Source organism: Macaca thibetana, chromosome 7 (genome assembly GCF_024542745.1).
Source record: "Macaca thibetana thibetana isolate TM-01 chromosome 7, ASM2454274v1, whole genome shotgun sequence".
Taxonomy (NCBI): Eukaryota; Metazoa; Chordata; class Mammalia; order Primates; family Cercopithecidae; genus Macaca; species Macaca thibetana.
In genome coordinates this window covers 112720363-112739053 of record NC_065584.1, presented here as the reverse complement: position 1 = coordinate 112739053, position 18691 = coordinate 112720363, and the positions used below count along the sequence as shown (strand labels likewise).

General features: G+C 39.3%; 1 long non-coding RNA gene across 1 annotated transcript in view; it reads left to right on the top strand.

Moving 5' to 3' along the window:
* The window catches only part of LOC126958887 (uncharacterized), a 33250-nt gene extending 31717 nt beyond the window's left edge, over positions 1–1533 (top strand). The window contains exons 2-3 of the long non-coding RNA XR_007727397.1: positions 122–148; positions 448–1533. This is a non-coding gene — a long non-coding RNA (uncharacterized LOC126958887). The remainder of the gene's footprint in view (positions 1–121; positions 149–447) is intronic.
* Positions 1534–18691: the final 17158 nt, after the last annotated feature.

Genomic DNA, 18691 nt, shown 5'->3' with positions numbered 1-18691 from the left:
GTACCTTCAAACCTTTCAGAAAAATATGTCCTAATTTAGTTCTTTTCATTCTACAGACTCCATCAGGAAATGTTTGGGACCATGCATTCTGTTGCCCACTGCCAACCCGAAAGCCACCAAGGTAGCAGGTAAGCAGAGTACAACAAAGGTTTCTAACAAATGGGCCGGGCGCGGTGGCTCAAGCCTGTAATCCCAGCACTTTGGGAGGCCGAGGCAGGCGGATCACAAGGTCAGGAGATCGAGACCACAGTGAAACCCCGTCTCTACTAAAAATACAAAAAATTAGCCGGGCGCGGTGGCGGGCGCCTGTAGTCCCAGCTACTCAGGAGGCTGAGGCAGGAGAATGGCGGGAACCCGGGAGGCGGAGCTTGCAGTGAGCCGAGATCGCGCCACTGCACTCCAGCCTGGGCAACAACTCCGTCTCAAAAAAAGAAAAAAAAAGAAAAGGTTTCTAACAAATGGGTTTAGGCCAGACCCTACTTACAGAGACCTGGATATGAATCTTTTACACAACAGATTTTTTGCAGTTGGATGCTAGTGAGTGGAGAAAGCAGATGACAAAGTGCTGAGCAGCGAGTCCCCAGACACACTCTAACTGCATGGAAGATGTGATTTCCCACAATACCTTAAACCAACAGTTCCTTAGAGGCTGGCCTGGACACCACAATTCTAAAAGAGATGCCATTTAAAAGAAACCAAATTCTAGAACAGATCTTCAGGCAAATACCCAACACTTGGACTCCACACTCTAACCTGATTAGAAGTTGGAGTTCAGTGGAAGAATGTCTTGGATATTTGAGAACATGACTTTATCTGTATTTAATTTAGCCTTGCTGGAATTTAAAACTGTAGGGGAAAATTCAGTCAACCTCCTAAATTATATGACTTTTTTTTTTGTATGTGAGTTTCTGCATACACATAAAGAAACTCCCATCGTTTAGGAGGTTGACTGAATTTTGGGTATACGGAAATTCATACTTTATGTGTTTCTTCTTCTGTCAGTGTATTCCTGAGGGAACACCAAAACCAGTACCTAAACCCAAGTACCTAAATTAGGATTGACCAGAGTAGCAAGGGGACAGATTAAAACATTTTATAAAGACCATTATGCATCTACGTCTGCAGTGACTAATTATAAAGTGATTTCTATGATCTCCAGCCATATGGTTAAAACGGCAAATGGGAATGAAGAAAAACGAGTTACATAAATATTATAGCTGAAAAAATGGAGTTTATAATAAAGCTTACAAGGATCATTGGTCATATTCCTAAGACTGCAGTGGAAAGTTTCAAGATACAGCTTTTTCTAGGTCTTTAGAAAGCTATCACTCCAGTGAATTTTTCAAGTAACTCTTTATAATTGTTATCTTCTTCCTCAGTAGATTTCTTAAACCATAGTTCATAAAACTACATTTCCATGCATAACATAAGAATTCTAGTGTTCCACTAGTAACTCTAATGTGTCTAATAGCTACGTAGAATGTAAATGCACTTGGTGAATTTATGTGATAATATTTAAGCATATTCCTTCAATAACAGATAAGAATACAGTTTGATGAGCCACCATAATCTAACACTGAGAAATTGGCAGTCACAGAGGACAGTGTATTCCACTCATCGTAGAGGGCACATTTTCATATTTATGAAACGCAGGTGCACCTTAAATTTGACAGTGTAAAACACTATTGACGAGAAGGCAACCATAATGTTATTGTCCTCATTTACATATACATGAGTTTCGTCTGTAAACCTTCCATTGATGTTTTCAGGTCATATCATTAACATCATATCTTGCATAGGAGGTTTCAGAAGGTTGGAAAGATAAGCTCACAGGAGCAACATAGGAATCTCACAAGAAGTGCAGCGTCACCAAAGCTTCAGATTAGCACAGGTGATAATAATATGGGGAAAATTATGGGCAAGATGAATTGAAGAGTGATTCAGGAGAGTTACATCTGAATGAGAGAAAATTTAGGAAAACCTTTGTCAATTTGTTTTTCTTGTGTGTTCTATCCCATGGAATCATAGGAATGACACAAGACAAATATCCACATGTATGCACATTGAAAACAGTTTTACCAGTAATTGTAATGTATTTATATTATTATTATGTGATTTATTTATAAGTGATAAAATTATTAGTTTCTTCATTTGTTAGTGGTTTTGTTCTTCCATTCTGGTGTATGAAGTAATGACATGTTACAGTTGACAGAAATGATGTATCTCACAATTTATTAGAAAATTACTTTTTAGGGGTTAATGTAGGCTTGATAATATACTGCATGCTTTGTATGTTATCATTTCCTACAGTGCACACTGACATCTCAAGAAGTGAGCACGATTTTCACTCCTGTGCTCCATTTTGGAGTCTGAGCTGACTTTCTGCGGGAAAGGTATAAAGGACCCTTGAGTTTGATACTGTCTGCCCCAGTCTTTGCTCACTTCGACTGTGTAGAATGTGTCTTGTCTTACATGCTAAATAATTTTCAGGTCTAGTTAGACAGCTCATGCTATCCTGTGTCATGAAAATATTTTCCTAAATTGTGTTCTGAATACTCTATTATTTTTGTATTTAAGCCTATGAACTAACTAGAATTGATTTTGTGTGTATATGAGGTCAAAGGTCGTATCTTGGTTGTTCCCTGTGGATATTCAATTTCCTGGAACACTTTATTAAAAAGAGATCTCTCCCCCATGCATCAATGTATAAATTAATTTTTATATATCTATATGTCTGCTTTCTAGCTCTGTTTTTATTTTTTAAGTTACTGGTTGTTTTTTCTATCTTTGTGCAAATTTCACAGTCTTATTATTATCTATTTTTTTTTTTTGATACAGTGTCTCACTCTGTTGCCCAGGCTGTAGTGCTATGGCGCAATCATGGATCACTGCAACCTCCGCCTCCTGGGTTCAAGCGATTCTTGTGCCTCAGCCTCCCGAGTAACTGGGATTATAGGTATGCGGCACCACACCTGGCTAATTCTTTTGTATTTTTAGTAGAGATGGAGTTTCACCATATTGGCTAGGCTGGTCTTGAACTCCTGACCTCAGGTGATCTGCCCACCTCGGCCTCCCAAAGTGCTGGGATTACAAGTGTGAGTCACCACACTCAGCCTACACTGTCTTATGATTAAGAGAGTCTATTTAGGACAATACTTTTCTCTCCAAAGATTGTTTTGTATTTTTTCTTTTTTAAGAGAGAGAGAGGATTTTGTCCTGTTGTCCAGCTAGGGTACAGTGACTCAATCGTAGAGGAGACTCTGTGTTTGAACTACTGGGATCAAATGATCCTCCCCTCTCAGCCTCCTGAATAGCTAGGACTACAGGCACAAGCCACCATGCCTGGTTAATTAGGTTTTTGTTTGTTTGTTTGTTTGTTTGTTTGTTTGTTTTGGTAGAGACCAGGTCTTCCTATGTTTCCCATGCTAGTGTAGAACTCTTAGCCACAAGCAATCCTCCCTGCTTTGTCTCCCAGGGTGCTAAGATTGCAGGTGTAAGCCACTGTGCCTGGCCCAGAGCCTCTTCTTTTAACCACGGAGCTTCTCCATAATGAAGTAGAAAATGTAACAACCTGCATGCCTTGCACCTACACCAGTACTTTCAGCTGTACCTTCAATAATGCTGTAGGTTTAGAACTTTAAAAAAAAAAATGTTAATTTTTTTTGAGACAGGATCTCGCTCTTACACCTGGGCTGGAGTGCAGTGGCAAGGTCTTGGCTCACTGGAGCCTTGACTTCTGGGCTCAAGCAGTCCTCCCACCTCACTTTCCCAAATAGCTAGGACCACAGGTGCACAACTCTTCCCAGTTAAATTTTTTTTTGTATTTTTTGTAGAGATGGGGTTTCGTCTTGTTGCCCAGGCTGATCTCGAGGTCCCGAGTTCAAGCAATCCCCCCAACTCAGCCTCCTGAGGTGCTGGGATTACAAGCATGAGCCACCGCACCTGGCTGGTTTAGAACTTAAATTGTTGCTGTAAACTCTTGATTCCCTTAATATCCTTGTGAATCTTAGACAATCCCCCAACACCACTCCCCACTTTATGTATAAATACTTTCAACAACAGCCAGTAGTGTTGAAAACCTTGAGATGCAGCCATAGTAACCTCCTGCACTGGTGTAGACGACTCTGTGACAGGTTCCTTCTCCTCCAGACCATGCCCACCAAAGTCAGAGCCACATGGGAGCCTCTGAGCTCAGAGCCACTGTATGGGGTCTCCATGTGCAAGGGCAGCAGCTGCCTGCCCTTTCTGTTGGTGAGATGAGGAATTCAGTTTTGAATAAGGCTGAGTTTGTTCAATAGTGATTTTGCAGGCTGACCAATGACACCTTAAGACTTTATTTCTTGCGTTGTAATATTTATCCTGATTTTGATATGATTTGTTGTGCAAATGTGTTTAACACTTGAGTATATATTTTTTTCTTTTTTTACTCTCATAAGCATCATCTAAAACCAAATTTTAATTTTTGTGTTGTATATTTAAGGTGTTTATTCCTCTGTTTTAAAAATGGATTCACAATTATTTTTCAATGAACACTTTTAATTATTTTAATCTTTTCTCATATTTCTCTTTCCTAAATTTAATGTGAATATCACTTTTATTAGAAAAGACTGATGTTACACGTTCTCTGTTTTTTGTTTTTCTGCAAATTTTCTCTGAAATATCTCTGGTTGAAAAGGAGAAGGACAGAAACTGTTCTGGAAGCCACAAGGCAAAATTGACTCAGATTCTCATGCTTAAAAAGATGTGTGAAACTTTCCATTATATGGCTTAGTTTCTGTTCATGTGAAAGGTTAACAAGGTATTGATTTGTGTAGCAGTACAGTAACACTTCGCGTCTGAATACAAGGAGCAACCACTTCTTAATTGTGCAGGTGTGAACTGCATGATGTTGCCTTACTTTCTCCTTACACAAAGATTTAGACAATGGCTGGACTCCGTAATTCATTCCATCTGACTTCCATAAATGTGTACATGACATGTCTTTGTACAGATCACCTATTCTGTTAGATATTAATTATTTTCTTATTTTTGATGAGTGATTATTAAATTTGGTTTTAGTTCTCAGAGATATAAAAAATACCGCTTCGAAAATGTGTACATTGAGTGCTGTAATCAGAAAATATCTTTGTGCCATTGGCTTGTAAAAAGGGAATTTCAATTTTTTATTTATTGTCATTTTCATCTACCTTAATATTCTCAAAAGGCTTTCATGCTTGTGCTCTTTTTAGATTTTAATTTTTGTTGTCTTAGTCAAAAAACATGCGAGGGTTGGGAACACTTGCTCAAGATGTGTGACATGAGCAGTCAACAGAGCCAAAGCACTGATATTGTATGGAATTATGTAATAATAGATGGGCATTTGCTCTGCTAGGTGTGGCAGCATCCAGGGTCTGTGGGCTTCAGTGCTGTAAGCAGAATTAACAGATCCTGCTTTAAGGATAAAAGTGCCCCTCATCTATTGTATTCAACCTGGCACCATTTTGTTACCGAACTCTGGTTTGGCCATGGCCACTTGCAAAATACAATAACAGAAGGGTAGTAAAAAGAAAGTCACTGGTCAGGCGTGGTGGCTCACATCTGTAATCCCAGCACTTTGGGAGGCCGAGGCGGGATGATCACCTGAGGTCAGGAGTTCAAGACCAGCCTGGCCAACATAGCGAAACCCTGTCTCTACTAAAAATACAAAAATTAGCCAGGCACAGTGGCGCGCGCCTATAATCCCAGCTACTGGGGGACATAGCGAGGGTCCGTTTCCAAAAAAAAGAAGAAAATCACTTTATTCCAGAGGTTAGCAATGTGTGTGGAAGGGCTGGATTTATATCTATAGGAACCGCGTGAGTTTTCTGGGCAGAAAACAGGGTTTTAAGAAGAAATATTGGCAAGCAGGGCATGGAGAAGGGGTGTGGAGGTGCAGGATCCACATGACTCGCTGGATGATTTATCTTCAGTCATGGGTCATTCGTTAGTCTGCCCAGCATCACTGGGGACAGAGTCAGGTTGTGGATTAACTGATGTCTTGAGACAATCTCTCTATGGAGGAGAATCCTGGCAGATGCTTATTTTGGTTGAAGATTTGGTAGTTTCTAAGAAAACCTATACTTAGCTAAGCTGACACTGCTTGCTGGTTGTTTGGCTGGCGGAAAGGAAGGAGAGAAAAGTTTGAATTTGCGTTTCTTTTTTTAATTTTTTTTTTCTTTTTGATACGGAGTCTTGCTGTCGCCCAGGCTGGAGTGCAGTGGCCGGATCTCAGCTCACTGCGAGCCCCGCCTCCCGGGTTTACACCATTCTTCTGCCTCAGCCTCCCGAGTAGCTGGGACTACAAGTGCCCGCCACCTCGCCCGGTTAGTTTTTTGTATTTTTTTAGTAGAGACGGGGTTTCATTGTGTTCGCCAGGATGATCTCGATCTCCTGACCTCGTGATCCGCCAGTCTCGGCCTCCCAAAGTGCTGGGATTACAGGCTTGAGCCACTGCGCCCGGGTTTGAATTTGCATTTCTAAGGAGCTAAGTTAAGACGTGAACACACAGGAGAAAGAGAAAAAGTAACTATTTTTTAAGGAAAATGAAGTACTTGGTTACAGCACCCACTGTAATATTCCCCTTTATTTGTATGGGATTGGAGCGTCATACTCATTTGGTCTGCTTCCTACTGAAAGGGGGCATAGTTATAGAGCATTAGAATGGAATCTGTTTACTTGGAGTTGGAAATATTCTTGAGTTTCCAGCAGGAACTTACTGTGCATGTATGGTGTGAGGATCCAAGAATTTCTGAGAATGATTTCCTGCGTCTCCATGTAGAGTGTACAACAGCAATAAAGCTCATAGCAGCTGAAGAGGGCATTTAACAGTATTAATTATATATATAAAAGTATTGTTTGCACCAGGAAGCCGACTAAATCATGATGTCATAGAGTCCTGAGAGAGGGCATCTATAGCAGAAATATGGGTATCTACATGCATAGCTTGGGTTATATTATATTGTAAGAATAATCTGGGGGGTGTGTGTGTGTGTGTGTGTGTGTGTGTGTGTGTGTGTGTGTGTGTAAAATGGTCAACCTTAATGAATGTTAAGTACCACCCCCGGCTGCAGTGAAAATATCTAAAGCCATATGATTTAAAGACATCGTGAGATTAGAGATAGCATTAGTTTGCTTGTGCATGTCTTTTAGGGCTGAGGATATGTTTCTGGAGTTATCCAGGAAGTACACACAGCATTTAGTCTTAATTACAGTGCAAAGCCCCAAGTGTCAGTTGTACCCAGAGCTGCTGTGGAGATATGAGGACATGTTGGTTAACTATACATATTTAACAGGCTACAGCAGGAGTTGTACATACTCGTGAAGGTGGTCCTGACCCATGTGTATTAACAAATATCCATGGAACATATGACTCATTTATTTTGGGGTGGAGACTTAACTTTTAAATGTATTATCATTATGCCCTATATTTCAAAAGTTCTTTTGAGGACAAAGGCATGCAAGTGTGCATTTACTGTAAACGGGCCATAGCTGGTTTATGGTCAGTGATCTTTTATCAGGAGAAAGTTACTGAAATTGGTCTCTTGTCTACTTCAAGCTGTAGTTATGGCAGGTGGAACAGTGGCTGGGGTCAGTCAGTCAGCTTATCTTGAGGCTAGTGCTTGTTTTGCTGCTAGAGAACCACAATAACCTTGTGGCAATTGTAAGCATAGTCTGCTTTTTTAAAAGCGTAGGAATGTGCGACTTAACTCTTGCCTGGCATGTTCCTAAATCCTGTTTATAATTTGGAATTTTATTGTTATAAACAGTCTGTTTTACAATTTTTATTGTAACATTAATGCTGATCAGTTATGCCTAAATTCCCATAATGGGAGGAAGATACAGTGAAGCATGTTCAACACCCCTCTTGTTGTCATGGCCTGAATTAGTTTTTCAGGTTTCTGTGGCTAATATGTGGGTAGGGAGTGTCCATTAAGTTGGCAGGGGCTTAGGATTTTATTTTATAGTTTATATTCCTCTTTTTTGTCAAGGTATGCCAGAGGCAGTATCGGTGGCCACGCTTTTATTTTTTCTCATGTCAATGCCACAGTGGCATGCCACCTGACCTGGGTCTATCATGTTCCTTGCTGCCCCCACTATGGTGGGATTGAGAATCAAAAGTCTTATATCCAATTAGATGTTGTAGACCAGACTGGAATGAAGGTGAGCAGGCAGTCATTAATCCTTGAAACCCCTTTTAAGCAATGTAAGAGCCAACAACTAAAAGTCAAAAGGTAAGGTTATATAACTGAATTGTCTATGAATTGTATACATTGAACTATTGTAATCTTGGCTTATAGGAATGATCTAACTAGCTATACAAAACGTAAGTATTTTATTTAGCTGTTTAGGCATTCGTGTGCCCACCCTTTTAATTTTCATATTCTTAATTGATCTTACATATAACAGCTTATTTAAAATAATTATATTCAACAGCAGACAGGTGCCTTTCAAAAAAATAGTAGCAAGGCTGGGTGCGGTGGTTCAGGTGTGTAATCACAGCAGTTTGGGAGGCCCAGGTGGGTGGATCACCTGAGGTCGAGAGTTCGAGACCAGCCTTGCCAACACGGTGAAACCCCATCTGTACTAAAAAAAAATACAAAATTTAGCTGGGCGTTGTGACACACATCTGTAATCCCAGCTACTTAGGAGGCTGAGGCAGGAAAATCGCTTGAATGCGGGAGGCAGAGGTTGCAGTGAACTGAGAACGCACCACTGGACCGCAGCCTGTGTGACAGAGCAAGACTCTGTTTCAAAAAAAAAGCAATTGATTTAATTATATTTTTGTAAGTATAAGATATATACACACCTATAAGTAAAATAAAAGACAGGAAAAGAGAGACAAAAGGAAAAATGCAGGAAAAAGGAAGAAATAGAACTATTATAAGATGGTTACACTACTTCTGAAGGAGTATGATTTTATATGAAAGGAGCTTAGATTAGTTGTAAATATAAATTGCAACCTCTAGGGCAGGATACTGGAACGGGGGCCTCAGTTTTTTGCTGTCTGTGGCCAGAGGCTGCATTCAGTTATTTCCTATGTTGGCTTCTCTCCCATGGCAGAGTGTGTCATCAAAGCCACCATGGGAGAGAGCTTGCGGCAAGACAGGTATCATAATCTTAGGTAACATGATTATTCAAGTGACATCGTATCACGTTGTAGTCTTCTGATTCGTATCACGTTGTAGTCTTCTGATGTATCAAAGCAAGTCTCAGTTTCTCCCCAAAGTCAAAAGGAAAGGCTTAGAGTATTGGGTTATGTTCACCAAGCTGTGAGGATCATTGCGCACCATCTGAGCGCTCACCTGCCAACATCAGGTCTTACTTAATCTGGGACAGGTTCTCAGTCCTCACTTACTTTGCTGATCTTGGCCTTTGTGAGAAAACAGGTCACATAATTTGTAAAATGTATCAGAATCTGGATTTCTCTGAATGTTTCTCATGTTTTAATGAGCCATATAGATAGAGACATGTAATTGTCTATTTGTGAAGACAAGAAACAGCGAACAGGACATTATTTACAAATACAGATTTAGAGACCAAAACTAAGAAAGAAAAGTTTGCAAATGGAAAAAGGAAAATTAAAAATAATAGTAATTTTCACCAGGGTAACAAAAGGGTAGGAATAGGGAAGTGAGCACCAGGGACACTACAAGATCGACAGTGTACTGCTTAGTAAGCTCAATAGTATAATTTTAAAAATATATGTTTTATTTATTTTTCTTGTTTGCTTGTGTTTTTTTTTTGTTTTTTGGGTTTTTTTTTTTTTTTTTTTTTTTTTTGAGATGTAATCTCCCACTGTTGCCAAGCTGGAGTGCAGTGGCACAATCTCGGCTCCCTGCGAGCTCCGCCTCCCGGGTTCAAGCGATTCTCCTGCCTCAACCTCCCGAGGAGCTGGGACTACAGTCGCCGCCACCACGGCCGGCTAATGGTTGTATTTTTAGTAGAGACGGGGTTCCCCTTGTTGGCCAGGATGATCTTGACCTCGTGATCCACCCGCCTCGGCCTCCCAAAGTGTACGGATGAGACACCACGCCCGGGCTATTTATTTGTTTTTTTTTAAATCTATTTTACAATAGTTTTGGATTTACAGAATAGTTGGAAGTACATACAGAGAATTTATATATACTCAACACATAATTTCCCTTTTATAAATTCTTACATTCATTTGAAACACTTGTTGCAGTTGGTGAACCAATATTATACATTATCATTCGCAAACATTCACAATTGATCAGATGTTCTGTTTTTGCGTAACATCCATATTCTGTTCCTGGATTCCGCCCAGGACACCGCATCACATTTAGGTATCTTGTGCCAGTTTCTCAGATGTTTCCTATTTCTGATGTCATTGAAATCCCTCCTTTGGGATGTCTCTGGTGTTTTCCTAATGACTGGATGGCCGTTGTGGATTTAGCAGAGGAAAACCACAGAGGGAAGGTTTTATTCTCATGATACTGTGACAAGAGTACATAGTATCAACATGCTCTATCACTTTTTTTTTCTTTTTTTTGAGATGGGTCTCACTGTGTTCCTCAGGTTGGAGGGCAGTGGCGTGAACAAAGCTCACTGCAGCCTCGAACTCTTGGGCTTGAATGATCCTCCACCTCAGCCTCTTGAGTAGATGGGACTATAGGCATGTGCCACCACATCTGGGTGATTTAATTTTACTTTTACTTTGATAGAGGCAGAATCTCAAGACATTGCCCAGGCTGGTCTCTAAGCCCTGGCCCCAAGCGATCCTCTCACCTCAGGCTCCCATAGTGCTGGGATTACAGGTGTGAGCTACTGTGCCCAGCTGCTTTATCATGGTTAATGTTATTTGATCACATGGATGAGGCAGTTTAGCTCAGTTTCCTTCACATAAAATTAATATTATTCCTCTTTTCATGTTGTGCCTTTTGGCAAAAACATCACTATGCCCAGCGCATACATAGAAAGTAGGGAATTATGCCCCATTCCCCTATGGGCAGACTTTCTATAAACATCATTTGAGTTTCTGTAAAAAATATTTAACATTCTTTAGGCTATTCTGGATCGGTTGCATTTTTCTGTGTGTTTTAGAATCAGTGGTCCAAGAACTGCTAAAAATGAAAAAAAATTAGTTACAATTTTAGTAGGGCTTGTATAGAATCTGAAGATGCATTTAGAAAGTTAAGCATCTTGGTTAATACTTAATAGCTTTCTGATCAATGAAAATCTAGTTTATATAGTATATTACACTAATTCTTGTATTCATTTATTTAGGTTTTCTTTAGTACTTCAATATTATTTGTAATTTTTAGTATATATATCTTGCGGTTATTATGTTATTTTCAAATATATTTCCTTTTTGATGCCGTGTTAAAGGAAATTATTTTGAGTTTCATTATTTGATTAGTGTGTGTTGTATAAGAATGCAATTTATTACATTGATCATGCATACTGAATTTTGTTTTTGTTTCAACGTTATTTTAGTGGATTTTTTAGGATTTTCTATATATTAGGTTATGTCACTGGCCAATAGATTGTTTGACTTCCCTTTCAATTTGGAAGTCTTATATTTATTTTTCTATCCTACTTTTATAAATTATGTCCTCAAGCATAATGTTTAGTTGAATTAGTGGGAATAGGTAACCTTTTGTGTTTATAATTTTGGGAATATTACTGAGACCTACTTGATACCATGTGTTGTCATGTGAATTTTTCATAGGTGCCTGTTTTAGGTAAGAACATTCCCTTTATGCAAAATGTAGTGTTTTCTGTGAGTGGATTTTTGAATTGGAAAGTGCTTATTGCATATTTTTAGATGTGATCATGAAAATTTTGTCATTATATTAATATAGTTATTACACTAATTCTTTTTATATGTTTTACCAAACTTATGATCCTGAGTAAATAAATAAATAAATAAATTAGTGTTTAATTCTATTTTACAATCCTGATTTGTATTGAAACTATTTCCTTGAGAATTATTGCCTAGGTATCCATAAAGCATATTAGTTTATAGTTTTCCTTTTTTGGATTGTCTTTGTCTGGTTTTAACCTCAGAGGAAACTGCCTTATAGGACACACTGCACACTGATCTCTTCTCCGTTATTTTATTTTTTTGGAGAACAGTTAGTAAAAAATTGCTGTTGATATTTTAAAGGTTTGGAATAATTCATCAGTGTAATCTTCTCAACCTGGTCAATCACATAAACTTAGGAGATGATTCCTCCCCAGCTGATCCTTCAGGTGAGACCTCAGCTTTGGCAATCATCTACATCTAGATTCCTGACCCAGAGAAACTGTGAGTAATTTGTGTGTGCTTTTGAGCCACTAAGCTATGTGGTAATTGGCTATGCTGCAATAAACAATAATACACTTGATGGTAAACATAGTATGTTATCCTTGATTAGATCCAAAAAAGGAAAAATGGCAGTAGTGGAAAACCTGGTAAAATATGAAGATAGTCAGTACTTTAGTTAATAGTTTTGTGCCTTTGTCAGTTTGTGAGTTTTCACAGATAGTCTATGGTTATGTGTATGATATTAATGTTGCAGGAAATTGAAGGGTATATCCACTTTTTGTAAGAGTTTTAACAACTCTCTATGAATCTAAAATTATTTCAAAATAAATAGAAGTGTAGACATGGCTCATATATTTGACATCAGGTCTTCCTGTTAATTAAGCCTTAATGGAACCTAAAACTCATAGTACAAATGCAATAACATTATAGAATATAAATGAGATGAGTTTCTATTTTACTCACTCTATTCTTCAGGGAACACTAAAGCCCATTCTTCTTCTCAAGTATCCAAAACTAAAGTTGATCCAAGTAACTAGTGGACAGCATAAAAGATTGTATGGAAACTATAATGCATCTACATCTTCAGTTACTAATCATAAAATGATTTGTATGATCATTCTTCACATGATTAGAATGACTATGGGAAAGAAGAAAAAGAAATGCAACTTTCTTGATTTAAAAATTGTATCTGTGCAAGAGTGGTGGCACACCCCTGTAGTCAGTCCCAGCTGCTAGGGAGGGTTGGTAAGATGATCATGTGATACCAGGAGTCTGAGGCTGTGTAGTGTGCTATGATTGTGCTAGTGAATAACCATGCACTCCAGCCTGGGCAACATAGTGAAACCCCATTAAATAAATAAATTAAATTAATACATAAATAAGTTACAGAGATCACTGTTTCCTTTCTATTATTAGGGTTCAAATCCTCGAGATAGAGTTTTTGTTGTTGTTGTTTGTTTGTTTGTTTGTTTGTTTTGAGTTGGAGTCTCACTCGGTCACCCAGGCGAGAGTGCAGTGGCGCGAACTCAGCTCACCGCAAGCTCCACCTCCCAGGTTCATGCCATTCTCCTGCCTCAGCCTCCCGAGTAGCTGGGACTACAGGTGCCTGCCACCATGCCCGGCTAATTTTTTTGGTTTTGGTAGAAACGGGGTTTCACCGTGTTAGCCAGGATGGTCTCAATCTCCTGAACTCATGGTCCACCCACCTCGGCCTCCCAAAGTGCTGGGATTACAGGTGTGAGCCACTGCACCAGGCCTGAGATTTTTCCTTATCTTTGGAGAACTACAACTCCAGCGCAAACTTTCAAATAATGCTTTGCCATTTTTATTTCCCTCTCAAGGATTCCTGGAACTATAGTTTGTAAAATTATCACACAGCATGTGTTTTATTTTTACTTCTGTTTGCTGTTAAGGCCTCTCTGGACAGTGGCTATAACCTATAGCCTTGCCCAGTACGACTCAGGGTTTGGTACTGGCTGTGCCTTTCATGGGATGCTTGCTTATCCTGATGGATGGCCTGAAGCCGAACTGTCCAGCTTACATCCAGGTATCCTTCTCAGAGAGTACTTGTTTATACTGTAAGACACCCTGTGGCTCCTGTCTGACCTGTGTCTAGTTAATTTCTACCAAGGTAACCACTCTTTAGGAGAGTGCTAAGTGGGAGAAAAGTGAGGTCCATGCATGTTTGTCAAGTGAAATACAGAGGAGGCAACTCAACACAATGTGTATAATGGCGTTAGTAATGTATTACTAACCAACGCCAGTAAGAAGAGGCCAGCATTCCTTGAAGTACCAATGAAAATGAAGAGCTCTCCAGGCCACACACTCATAAGCAGCAGGGGTGGTGGAGGAGCAACTAGAGAAAGACATGCTATTGCCCCATTTGTCTGAAGTCTTTATGGGTATATTTGTCAGGTTTTTTCCAGTGAGACAACTACAGGGAGGTAGATAGGTAGGTAGGTAGGTAGATAGATACGTAGTTGGAGAGTTGATAGACAGACAATAGTTAGATGAATGGCATTTTGTTTGGGGATTTACTCGTGTAACATTGTAGAGACGGAGAATTCCCAAGACAGCCATCTGCGAGTTTAAGGACCTTGGATGCTGTAGCGTGATGGCTCAGTCCAAAGCTGAAATCTTCAGAACCAGGGAAGCTCTTGGTGTAATTCTCAGTTTGGGACCAATGGCCTGAGAATCCAGGGCATTTACTGGTATAAGTTCTGGAGTTTCAAGGTCATAGATCATGGAGTTGTATTTTCCAAGGGCAGGAAAAGGAGTATACTTTCTCCTGGAGAGACACAGGAAAACTTTTATAATTTTTTCGTTTTTGGTTCTATTTGGTCCCCAAGGAGATTGTATGCTGCCTTCCCTCATTGAGGGTGGATTTTTCCCTCTAAATTCCCTGACTCATACCAACCTCCTCTGGAAACACCCTGGCAGACACACCTAGAAGTATGATTTACCAATTGTCTAGGTATTCTTTAATCCAGTCAGCACCTTAAATTAACCATGACAAGTCCAGCACCTTTCTAGTTGGCACCTATATGTATCACCTTAAGCCATAACTAATCTTTAGATACAGACAATAACAAGGCAATACTTCTACCTAACACGATGCAACCATCCTGTGTGCAACCAAAACACACTATAGTATTTGTCTTAAGAGCAGTGGAAGTTTGTGGGTGATGTTTACTCTTCTCCTGATACCCCATAACTTCAATACAAGTATGTTAAATTGCTAACACTTAACTGTTAGTATCAAGTTAACACATTCTTGTGTTTTGTGATAAAAGAAGAAGAGAGAAATAAAAACAATGTTATTTGCCTAATATATTCATATATAACATGCAAATATATTCTGAACAAAGTAGATAGGAAATACTAGTGACAATTTTAATCCTTGTTTCTGTAACTGGTCACCTGGTCCTGTCTGGTATGTATGCATGTATTAAATTTATCATTTTTTTTAAATTTTTTATTTTTTGACACAGAATCTCACTCTGTCTCCTGGGCTACAGTGTAGTGACATGATCTCCGCTCACCGCAAGCTCCGCCTCCCTGGTTCACACCATTCTTCTGCCTCACTGAGTAGCTGGGACTACAGGCGCCCGCCACCACGCCCAGCTAATTTTTTGTATTTTTAGTAGAGATGGGGTTTCACCGTGTTAGCCAGGATGGTCTTAATCTCCTGACCTCGTGATCCACCTGCCTCAGCCTCCCAAAGTGCAGGGATTACAGGCATGAGCCACTGTGCCCGGCCCTGTCTGGTATTTATAACTCCCTTCTACTGCTACCCATTCTGTATTCTCTTTGTCTTCAGCAAGCCCCTTTGCTGGTCCTGGGTCTTTACCTGGCAGGGTGATGCAAACCTTCATTCCTGAAACATCTGGAGCAGTTGTATTCTTGTCTGGAATGGTTGTAATAATCCATTGAACTTAATAACAGGGAATAGTAATACTAAGACTTTGTTTTAGTCCATTTTCTGTTACTGATAACAGAAAACCTGAAACTGGGTAGTTGATAAAGAAAGCACATGTATTTCATACAGTTATGGAGACTGAAAAGTCCAAGTTTGGCAGATTGTGTGTGGCGAGATCCTGTTGCTGGTTGGGACTCTCTGAAGAGTTCTGAAGTCTACAGGGTATCATATGGCAATGGAGTAGAGCTTGCTGACATGCAAGATCATGTCTCCCTTCTTACAAGCCACTCTTCTCTCATAATAGACTATTAATCTTTAAATATTAATGTATTGATCCATGAAGGGATTAATTCACTTATGGGGTCAGACTCTTCATGATCCAATCACCTTTTAAAGGCCCCATAATTCAACACTGCCATATTAGGGATGAAATGTCAGCATAAATTTGGAAAGGAAGCAATATTCCAACCCTAGCACTGCACTTCTGACTCTCTAAAAATCACAACCTGTCACAAAAATTTTATTTCATTCCTATAGTTCCAAGGCTTAAATTGTTCCAGCACCAGCAGAAAGTTCTAAAATCTAAAGTCTCCTCTGTCAGCCCATGAAATCAAAACAAGTTTTCTTGATACAAAACTCGGCATTTGGGTTGTTAATGCCCACTGTGTTCATGTTGGCTGCTGCCCAGATAGAGCCACTTTACCAATATAAGGGAATTACTATAGAGAACATTTTATACATATAGAGCCAGCTAAAAGAGAGAGCAGAGTTTTCATATTACTCTAAACTGCTTCTCCAAATACTCAGAGGCTAGCGTTTTTATAGATAGTTTTGTGGGCAGGGGGTTAGAGAAAGGGACATGCTGATTGGTTGGGTCAGGGATGAACTCTTAGGAAGTCAAAGCCATCTTCTTTGCTGACTCAGCTCCTGGATGGGGGCCACATATCCAGATAAGCCAGTTTACTGGTTTGGGTGGCACCTGCTGATCTGTCAGAATGCAAGTTATGAGAAATACCTCAAACACCAATCTTAGGTTTTATAATAGTAATGTTATATATAGGAGCCATTGGGGAGTTTATTAATCTTGTGCCCTCTGATTGTGTGACTCCCGAGCCATGCTTTCTAATACCGTGGTTAATTTGTTAGTTTTACAAAGGTGATTGTGGTCCCCAAACAATGAGGGGTTTTGTTTCAGGGAGGAGCTGTTATTATCTTTGTTTCAAAATTAAGCTACAAAGTAAATTTCTTCCAAAGTTGGTTTTGTTTTTGCCCAGGAATAAACAAGGGCCACTTGGAGGTTGAATGCAAGATGAAGTCACTTAGGTCATATCTCTCTCCCTGTCGTAATTTTCTCAATTACTGTTTTTGCAAACGAGATTTCAATTTCCCCTTCTGAGTTTCATTGCATCTTGTTCTTAAGGTGTGAGGTACAGAGTTGGGAAAAGGCCAAAGACCATTCTAACTTCTTTCTGCTGACAAGGGGTATACTTGAGATAGGGTTTGGCCCCAGAGTAGATGGAATGAAACTGCTTTGTAGCTGTCTGCATGTATTCGCAGATGCCTGGTTGGGGTTCCTAGGCTTGCATGACAGATGTTAGTACTGTCATCCACAGTTTTAGTACAGCACTTAAGTGAACAGCAAACTCTAGGATAATGGGTCCTAATATAAGGAGTGGAAGTCCTAGCTTCAGAAGTCCTTATATAATTCGTCTAAATCCCTGAAGGATTACATTGAATAGCCCTAAGAACCAATCAGACATGGGATCAGTAGTCAAGAGAGATTTGGGTCAGAGGTTGTTAGAAAGACAAATTGGGATAAACAGGAAAGAGCAAATTTAAATATACCATCTCATATCTTTTTAGTTAGTTTCCTAGTTCTCCGAATATATCCTAGCTGTGTTTCATTCCAGGAGGTGTCACTGCAAATGAAGTAGGCTCCCTTATGTGATTAAGGCAAAAAATATTTTAATAACTGGCATTTGTATGGAAATAGAAAATAATAACAAAGGTTGATGTTGGGCACAATGTATCCAGATGTTAGATTCAAAGCATTTTTAAGTTGCAAAGCAGGATAGCAATAACAATCTCAAGTATTTTTCATCTGTATCTCAAGGGATAAGCTTCAGCATGCAGGGCCTCCGGAAGAAAGTTGTAGCCATTTCATTGAGTCCAGGTCAGAAAAGGGGAAGAAAAATGTGAATGGATTAGTTTGAGGACTTTAGCTCTGAGAGATTTCAGGATTCATTCCAAAGTACAGAAAATAATAAAAAGCTCAAAAACAATAGACAAGACTAGAATCTAACAACAGGTGTGCTATAGTATTTTTCTGAAATATAATGTTTCGCTCTCTAGTTTTCATTTTTATTTAAGACATACCATAGTGGGACACATTTATTTGCAAAATAAGTTTCAGTATTATTATAGTTAGCCTGATTATTTGTGTGAAGTTCAGCAAGAATAATTATTTCCCATATTAGCTCTTTCTAAGCTGGGTTTGCTGGAACTTTGTTCCCTAAGGAATCTCAGATTGGACTTTTTAAAAAAGCCTTGAAGGGATGTATCTGTGCCTGCAAATACTCGTACACATTGGTTGAATTTCTCTCTTCTTCAGCTCCCAGGATAATTTGGGAATCATAGGCCTGTCAGAATGTGACAGTTTTTTCTTACCACAGGTCAGGAACCCTGTGCAAGGCCTGGTAGATAGTTACGAGGCCAGTTTCTTCAAGGTGCTTTTATCATGTCTGTTAGTCAACTTTAATTCCTTAAGCCTGTCTGTTTGTATTTGAAAGTAGGCCATTCCACTGGTAAAATAACCATATCTTTGGTAAAATAATCTGTGCCTCCAGGTGTGTTCTGTTACAAAAGAAATCAGATTCTTATTGTACTTAGGTCAATAACTATATCTCCATAGTATAGAATACTCATAAATAATTTTCAAATTCTGGAGAAATCAAGTAGAGAATATGAACTATCTTTCAACTTTTGCT